This window comes from Egretta garzetta, unplaced genomic scaffold (assembly GCF_000687185.1).
Source record: "Egretta garzetta isolate BGI_Z169 unplaced genomic scaffold, ASM68718v1 scaffold74, whole genome shotgun sequence".
NCBI lineage: Eukaryota > Metazoa > Chordata > Aves > Pelecaniformes > Ardeidae > Egretta > Egretta garzetta.
The window spans coordinates 1302041-1311921 of NW_009259427.1; the positions used below are offsets into that span (position 1 = coordinate 1302041).

Sequence of the window (9881 nt, forward strand, 5' to 3'; positions counted from 1 at the left end):
CCACGCTGTTCAGCCTTATGCATAGTTATCGTATTAGTTACTGCCCGCCATGGCTTCATCAATTTCTTTGCCGCCTTTTCCTCACTGATAACAGCATCAAACAACTTATCTCCTAGCTTTCGCCACTCCTCCTCTTCAAAAACCGTATTGGGATCGGTAAAGACCCCCCGAAGTACACCATAATCTAACAGGTCAGGAAGTTCCCTTTTTAAATCTATACCCTTAATGCTCCGCTTCTCTAAGAAGTATTTGAGCAAATTATACGCCGCTTGTCTGTTCATACCCTAGTCAGCGCGCTGTTGCAGCCTTTGCAGACTTCGGCGGCGCGTGGCAGGCGGGACAGCCTCTGTAGGTGCTCCCGGGCGCGGGGAAAAATCCCTTCCGCCTCCTGCGCTGCTTACAGGACCGCTCCAACTTCTCCGTCGACCGTGGCTCTCGGACTCCGCTATCGGGTCGCCGAGGTCCCTGTTCGGGCGCCAATTTGTCGTGCCATTCGCCGAAACGGAGGGAAGAAGCAGTCGCTCAATATGAGTGATCAGCAAACTTCGTTTATTATCATGTGATTACACAACTTATAACAGTCTTAATTAGCTCATACATATTGCAAAAGCTAAGCTCCTTATTGGTTAATAGCGCAACGGTCAAGCTCCGTCTGGATACCCTGTTTTCGTGGATTCTCTGCATACTTTTGTGATTGCAGGTACTTATTCTTGTCAACAAGGACAGTTCGTCCTTGTCCCTGATTGGCTCCTAAACTAGCTGTTTTCGATACTTTCTGGGATCCTGCTAAGTTATCATTTCTACGTTAATGTGTCCTTGCTCTGCTAGCAATTCCTCCACAATCCACTGCCTTTTTTATTTCTCACTTCTGTCTGTCCCATGCTCTGGATCTTGATTCCAAAAGGGACCATGTTACTACAGGAACTCACACCACAACAGCAGAGGTGACGTGAAAACTACACAACCGCACCAACACAGGGAATGCTGTCTCCAGGTTGAACCCATACTCTAGCCTATCTTCAAATATGCTTTAAAATTTCCTAGAGAAGCTCCTGAATCTTGCTGAGAAGTCATCTTTCCAAGAGATACCTACACTGCAGGATTCACTGATGGCCTCTCCCTCTCTAACGCACCCACACAAATGAAACTCGTTGGACAGCTGACAGCAGACATATATTGTCAAGAGGACTGATGTAATTAGCTCCATTTAAGTGAGCAGCATACAGAATTAATTTGCACATGCTCCCACAGGGAATAAATGGCGCTATGGGAACTATGAATATAGCATCAGGCCTCGGCACTTCCAAGCTAATTTGCTTGTGTCTGCCCCTAAACAAATACACAGACTGTGTGCCAAGGAGCTTGTCGGCAAACAGGACAAGGTTTTGAGGAAAGCAATTAGCAGCTGCAGCGCTTTCCACCCAGGCTGTGAGCTGATTGCTGCTCTGGGGCATGAGTCCACCCCTTTCTCTCTGGTTCTCCCATCTTGGGAAAGAGGTGAAGTTGCACCTTGCAGAGTGTGCTTGATCCCAGTGAACTGCAGGGTTTCTCCTGAGTGGCTGATCATTGCCTTAGCAGATAAACTTCCATGAAAAAGGCTTCATGTTGAAGACCTATAAAATATTCAACAGGGTGATGGTATGGAGTTGAGTTGGAGCACAACCTCCAGGAGCCAGCAGCCACAGCAACAAGCTCTTCCCCAGTGGCTACTCCATGGGCACAAATAGACCACGACACTCCTGACCCAGCTACTGGGTTCCTCAGGGCAACTTTAGCTGAATTTGCTGCCTCTGCTTCATAGGCTGGAGAGAGCAGGATGCTGCTGAGAAAGTTTCCTGCTTGCCCCTGTGTCCCAGATGAAGATCAAGGATTAAAGGTACTGGCTGTGGGCAGAGAAAGCTACAGCACCTACCAAAGTGAGGATCCCAAAAGTGCAGAAAGAAGAGATGAGAACATAGCGCCTCTCTAGGGATTTGGATGAGGATGAATAGTCTGTGGATGGCAACAGAAAGCACTCCAGGGAGACTGTCTAATCTGCTGACCATCTCGCGGCTGCGGAACAGCCAAGCATCCAAAAATTTCATTGTTTTCTCTCCCCTTCTCACTCATGAAATTTTATAAAATAAGCCTTTCCTCTTCCTGAATTCTGCACCGTTGGCTATGGGTCAGTTCCAATATCCATCAATGTAATGAACAAATGAGACTTCTGTGGTCTGTAAGAAGAGATGAGCTGAAACATCTGTGCTTTATATTCCTTTAAAAACTAATAAGGATTTATACTATATGTGCAAGCGTTGATTGTAGAAATAAGAGGAAAAGCATCCCCACTAACAGAAGTGGATCTCTCTTATCCTTTTTCTTATGCTGTTAAACAAGTAATATTGAAGCAAAATTTTGCCAGCAGCAAATTTCACAACAGGGAGATGGTAGAAACAGTAGCAAAAAAATCTGAAATCTCTTATAACAATGGCTGGTTTTAGGATGGGCTCAAATGTTGTAAAATGCTGTTGACACAACAGAGAAGGTGGTTTTGTTTCATTTGTTTTTTAAAGTAGCAATTCTGTGTTAGTCCTGTAATTGAAACAACTGAGATTAAAATAAACTCAGCGCGAAGCTTCAGTAGGTTGGCTCTCACTGAATAGGAACATTGCAATATTTCTGCTATAAAACCCCATCAATCTCACTTGCACTCAGCCTTCATGAAAGGCACATTCCCCAAATGAGCCCAACGGAGCGGTACGGCTACAGATCTGTGGAAGCCATCAGTTCCCGCTGCTGGTGGGAGGTACAAGCCAGTCTGTCCATTACCCTCCCATGTGCCACAACACAGAGACAAGAGTATGGAGTCTCCTAATCTGAGCATTGTCAAAATGGTGAAATGTCAAGTTAAGATTTATAATTGATTTTCAAAAAGCAAATCCTAAGACTGAAAATGTTATTTTACTTGTTACATTGCTATAAAAACAATGACTTCTCTGGAATAATAACATGAAATCCAGGTATGGCATTCTGTTACTTCACAGTTGTTCCAAAAGTGAATTAATTAGAAGCAACTTGGTTCAAAGCTGACGCCTTTTTGGCTGATCAATAAATATACACTGGTTGTTCTCAAATAACTTTCAAGAGAGAAATATAGCTCAAGGATGTGTTTAAGAGGGACTCTGATGGGCATTACTCTTCTGGTGTAATTACACAACTGAAAATTGAACAGTATCATCTTCCATGTGGGTATTTTTGGGGGCTACTGTAACAGTGGCTCTGGGACTCAAACCAGCAGCAGTGTAATTATATCACAAGAGCAAAGCAAGGAAATTTCCATATAAATACAAACCTTGACTCTGGTTAGGAGTTTGGTTTTGTTTTGTAAAGAATTGTAACATCACCTTTGCAAAATAGAGGGGTTTTGAAGATAAATAAGTGACTTTAGTTTTCTCTTAGAAGAAGCCAGGATAAATTAGTCCTGGCAGAAGGACCTGGATGCACCTCAGCAAACTCAGCAGTTTGCCCGGTTGCAGTCCATGTCCTTCCGCTACCTGAATCTGACCTGTCGTGGGTGACATACTGAACTGGCCACACACAGGCAGAAGGTAGCAAGGGGACATGTACAAGGCCCCATCACCAACTAGAGTAACCAGAAGAGACCCCTTAAGAACAAAGCATTCCCCTGATAATCTTTGTGGGGATAAACCTTGGGGATGCCACTGGAAACCACATAGGGTTGAAGTGACTGATCATGTGAGAACAAGGACTTGTCCCAGACCGGGCACCCCCACAAGCTGTCAGCTTTCAGAACTCAATCTCTGGTTCTGCCTTCTTGTATGCTACAGAGTCCAGCTGGAAAAACACATTATTCAAAATGACTGAAGGATGGCAGCATCGGGCCCAGAGCCTGCTTCCTTACATGCAAAGAATTTAAAAGGGTCATTGGTCTTGGCCTTTGCCATCATTACCAATTTACAGACTTTTAAGGGACTATTTGAGTTCTACAGCTCTCAAACACATTTTTAAAAGCCATACTGAAAGCACTGGGTTCACTTCTGACTTATGTCTTCAAAGATAACTTCAGTCCAATATTAATTTTATCTGAACAGCCTTACCCACTTGCCAGTTCCCATACATGCCACCAGGCCCATACTTTCTGAGGAGGCTTGCATGGGATCTGGGTCCTTCATTCCCATGGGCACCTGCAGGAATATCTCCTCTGAAGCCTAAAAGCAGCTGAAAGAAGAGCAACTAAGTGGGAAGTGCTTTCGAGGGCATCTGTCCCCTCCTCTCTCCACTACACAAAGGATGTTACTGGAGCCTGCAAAGCGAGCGTTTGAGGGCTATAAATCAAAGGAGACACAACCTGAGCTCTGTTCCTCGAGCCAGGTGCACATAGTTCAAATGCATTCTTCCTCTTCCTTTCCCTCCCCAGACCCTTCCCCGCTCAAAAATGTCAATCACTCATTTTTACAGACAAAAAAAAGAAGTCTGAAATGATGCTCCAGACAAGATGATTCTGCAAGAAGAGGGAGAGAATCAACCCAGAGTACAAAAAGGAAACAATTCAAGAGACAGAAAGCACACGCTTATCAATCAGCAGCTACAACCCTGCCACTTCTGGGTGCTGAGGACTTCATTCCCCGCTAAGAGCCTATCTGTGCCAGAAAAGCTCCCACGTATTCAGCCCTGTCCCATAATACAGGACTGCCACACTGTGCAATACACCTGTGCAGTCTTATTCGTGTATTTGGAATCAAATCGTGCTATTCTTCTGCTAGCCTGCCAGCAATACAACCCAAGCCTCCACGCAGACATGCCAGGATGAGTTAATGCTGCAAAAGTTTCAGCTACACAGCCACAAAAGGTACACCACGGCGTGAGAGAACCGGTGCCTCCGGAGGACCTGCGAGCTCGGGGTGACCATACCCATCCCCACAGCTCCTCTCCAGGGAGCCGAGCACGCTGACTGTCTGAAAGAGAACATGGTTTGCATTGATTTTTTAAAATATATTAAGTAATTGACATTTTGAACTGAAAACAGAACTTACTCACTTTGCAAAAGAAGATCAAAATAAGACATTTTAATAACGTCAAAACTCTTTTCCAGTCCTCCTCCATCACCAAAAACTTATCTAAATCGGCTTTTCCCAGGAATTTTCAATCTTGACAAATTAGCATTTTCCCTATGACAGGCATTTAATTATGAGGTCCCAAACCAATTCTGAGATGTTTCTTTTCCAACACAATGTAATGTCCGCAAGCCCATTATACATAGAGCTATATGGTGCAGGAGATGGATAATTTTATCTGCTGCCATTTAGGAAAAAAAGATTTCAAATTGATGTTTAAATCAGAAATAAAATAATTGCAGGCAAAAGTACAGTATTTCAGCTCGAGAGCTTCTGATGAGTCCTGAAGGACGACTTTCATCAATTGCTCACCCTGCATGCTCCTCTCCAGTTTGAGAAGGAAAGCACTTTCAGAAAAGCTCTTGTGGACTCAGGAAAGGACACATTTTCTGTGTCTGGAGTGAAACTGATCTCCAGAAGGTGTCCTTGCAGAGTCACTGCACATTTTAAAGCACTAATTCCCAGAGGTTGCTATTGTATATATTTTTTTTTTCATTTGCCCACTCCTATTTCTTTTTAAAGGACCCCTGGAACCCACGTTTCAAATTTAGGCCAAGTAACAATTGCTTTTCTTCCTTTTGGACTTCCTTTTTTTTTCCCTAAGTGATGCTTAGGTTAGACATTAAGAAAAATTTTTTCACTGAAAGGGTTGTCAAGCATTGGAAGGGGCTGCCCAGGGAAGTAGTCGAGTCCCCATCCCTGGAGGTATTTAAAAGCCAGGTAGACAAGGTGCTTAGGGACATGGTTTAGTGGTGGGATGGCAGGGTTAGGGTAGTGATCTTAGAGGTCTTTTCCAACCTAAACATTCTATGATTCTGCAGAGGATTTACCATGAACTGCTGTCTTAGAGAATCATCAGGCAGGGGTATGTAGCGGTGAAGTCGCTCCCTGTCTTTGGTCTGCATCACCCAGCATGGAGATCCACTGTCGTCTCCAGCACAACCCACCATGTCTTTCCCCAGGCCAGCTCACCTCCCTTGGCTCCAGCATGGCACTGGGGGGACACAGTCATGCAGTCTCTGAACCCCCAGTAGTCTATGCCTTTGTACAGTGCCAAAATGAAGATGCTCTCCTTGCACCAAAGAGGCACACAGACACTGAGAACTGGGCAGACTCTAATGCTTTAATTTAATTTTTTTTCCCCTATCATATCTGTATCCCAGATACTGCTCCACCTTTCTGCATCACTATAAAGGCAGATTACCACTAGTGTAGTCAATACCTAAAAACATAATTCTTGGAGTTCTTTAGTGGTTATTTCCCATGCTTTATACAGGTGTGTTGGGCACGAAGCAAAATAAAAGCAGGGAGAAGAGGGACAGAGGCTGGCTGAGATGCTCATGTGTCTCTACACACAAAGAGGGCACAGCTAGAAGGGCTCACAAACACCTGCCAAAGAGCAGGGCAACCAGCTTTGGTTTTTATCAGGGAGCACTACAGAAGAGCATCCCTGCAGAAAGCTCCCTGAGGGTCTTTTCCCATTGCCCATAAGATCCAGAAGCAATGGGGAAGGTGTGCGGTTGCCCACTACAGAGGAGATGGACAGCTGTGAAGCTACTGGTAAATGCCGAGCTGTTATTTAGGCTGGATCATAGCATCTGTCCCTCATGGGCTATGGGGGAATAGTATCACAGCTTTACTTACCAGAGAGGTTGCCTATTCAGTGAGGTTTGGCTTGCAGCTATGCATTACTGATGTAGAGGGAGAACTGGAAGAGGAGCTAACATTATCATAGGGACTGCAACACCTAAGGAAGTTACCAGCTTACCTTTTGCAGGCTGAATTCCTCCCCTCTTAAAGACAGACTTGAGCCTTAACTGAACATGGTGAAGGTTTGTACATGTTTACCTCACCTAGCTTGCAGAGGTACAGCCTTGGGAAGTGGATATTTTATGTGCTGACCTGAAGAAGAAATTGTTTCCGGACCGGGATCGCAGGAGAATGAGTTTGTGCTTGCAAAACTGTAGCAGGGGAGATACTGGGCTGGGGCTTTGTATGTGAAAGAAGGAACAGTGGTGAAGTCTGCTACAGGATTACAGCTAGACACATTAAATCTTTTCATTAGCACTTTCTGATAAGATTATAAATATTCTGTATAATTACCATTAGCTAGAGTGACCAAAAACATGAAGTGGCAAAAAGTGTAAGTTCATTATAAAAATTATGTGGAATACAGATGAGGGGGGAATGCAGAGGATGGAAAATAGAACTGAGGAAGTTAATCCATTTCTTAAAAAGAAACTTTAATAATTCCAAAACACACCCCACAAGTCCCAGTGTCGACCAGTTGGCCCTTTGCCACCTTCTACTTCAGTGCAATGGAAATGGGATCCATCAGCTCAGCAAATACCGCCAGCGAACAAAGGCCCCACTGCCAGTATTTGTTGGCAGTGGCACCATTCCCACGCATCGCCCCGCATCCTCTCCGGAGAGCAGGGCTGCGTATGACACGTTCAGTCCAAGTGTCCCTGCCTGGCACCAGCACTCGGAGCTTTGTCCTCTTCCCCTCCCCATTTCCCCCTGAGTCTTTCGGAGGCCTGAGCTGTCTGAACCATCCAGGGGGTTCCCTCGCACACCGAGCCGACCTCATTGTGCTCTGCCCCAGTGAGCACAACTAATAACCACAGCTCGCCTCCTTTAATTGAGGCTCTGAATAACCGAGAGCAAGTACGAACCCCTCCAACAAAGGCAAAGCTACCCTTACCGCAGAGCACAGCTGCCATTCACACAGGTCCGTGCTGGCATTTCACAAAAGCCAGTCTATTTGCATGGAAAACAGCTATCACAAAAAAAACAGCTACAAGCAAACGGAGGCCAGAGTGAATACCAGGAAAGTCCCCATGGCAGAGAGCAGGTCTAACTTTCCGCGCCCCATGCTTGCTGAGTGCCAGCAGCTTGGCTAAATTACTTTGTCCTGCAACAGGATTTTCTAAGCAGCTGTGGAAGCCCAGAGAAATGACATACATGCTGGTGATGAAAATTACTGCAAACCAGAGGGTGTTTTGCAGCTCAGAATACAAAACAGATCGGCTTTTCTGCAGGCACTGGTAAGAAAAATACTAATTAGTGCTAAGTGTGGTGATAGGCCAACTCTCTTGCTTAGTTACTCATTCGTTAAAGTGAAATTAATCTGGATTTTGATCAATGTAAACGAGTGCAGAATGTAGCTGGGTGTTTTGTTTTGCGAACACCCGACCACTGCTGTTAGCTTAGAAACAAAGCTAGAAGTGCAACATAGGACACCAGCAACTAAGCCCTATCCCTAATGACCAAGGCCTGCTATGAAACAGCAATGTGCACTGTTATGGCTGCTAGCCCTCAAAACTCAATTTGAGGATGTGAAGACATTGAGGTGAACAGAGATTAACCTAGACAAGGCTCACACAGAGTTAATGGGGAGCAAAAGAAGGAGGCAGGAAAGGCAGCATGCTTCAAGTTTCCCATGTGGAGAGGTCAAAGACAGCCTTGGCTTGGTAAACACTGAGAAACCCTTATATCTAACACATCACATTCTTGGCTTTGGCCATGAGGTTTCAGAGCTTCTGTATTTCACTGGGCTTCCTCATCCCAGCAACATCTCAGGTTAGACTTCACAGTTCACTGTATGAAAACCCAAATCCACATAGAAGATGACACCATGAAGGATGTGCATAAGGACTACTTACAAACCTGATAGCTGTGCCACTAAAGGAAAGACGATGACAGCATTCAGGACTAGCTGAGGGAACCCCCACCCATGCCCCAAAGTTGTGTGGCCCAATGTTTCCACACTCAAACATCCCATCTGCTTTACCATGCTCAATACTTCTATGTTTCTGTATAAATCAAACTCATTCTTTGGCCAGGAGGGCAAGAAGGCAGAGCCAAACTATTGTCCCCACTCCCATCCACCCACAACCAGGAGTTCCTGGCCCGGGACTGTGCTATTCCCTGAACCATGTCTGGTCATTGTTTATAAAGAGCTCATTAGCACAGAGTGAACCCATCCCACTGAGTGTCCCATGGGCTACGGTGGGGCAGTGCCAGAGCCCAGGCCTTGTACTGACAGTGGTGTAGCTTCCAAGGGCCTGTGTTAACACAGCACATCCCTCTGGGCTGCATCTCTCCTTGCTCCACTGGTTGTGCATGTATAGAGTCAGGCTCTCCATCACTACTCCTCAGCACAGTCATCTACAGGGAAGGATGCCATATTTAAAGTGACTATCTCAATTCCCAGATCTCACTCTGAGCCATCTAGAACCAGCAGAAATGTGGTTGAGTTACTCCAGCACTGATTACTATAGAGCACAAAGGAGACAAGTACATGTTGAGTCCATATGTACCAGTGGTAGCTACTACTGGGAGCTTAAGCTTCACCAGAACATTGCCTTGAGCTACTAGTGGTAGCTGTCCTGGCAGACAAGAGGAGACACAGGCAGAAAGCCTTCCAGATGACAGTGGCTCCAACCTACAAAGGCCTACACAGGGGCACTTCTTTGGGCAGGACATGTTTTTATATGACATATGGTGTTGCAGAAAGAGTGAATTTTCATATAAGAAGTAAGAAAATGGAGGACCGAGTCCTTTCAAAGTTAGACCTGACCCATCTTCGATCTTTTCTTTCCTAGCCATCTACTAGCCATCACATCATTAACTTCACAGCAGAACTGACTGTCTTTATAATGATCAGTCCCAAGTCCAGTTCCTCTTGAATTGTTCTGCCACTGCCTCTCTGGGAAGCAAGCAAGTCAGGGCGAGCGATACGGACCCAGTGTGCTCCTGGTGGGA

At 45.3% G+C, this 9881-nt stretch overlaps 1 protein-coding gene across 1 annotated transcript in view; it reads right to left on the bottom strand.

Annotated features, from left to right (window-relative positions):
• The window catches only part of COL22A1 (collagen type XXII alpha 1 chain), a 221056-nt gene that overhangs the window by 187978 nt on the left and 23197 nt on the right, over positions 1-9881 (bottom strand). The window lies entirely within an intron of this gene.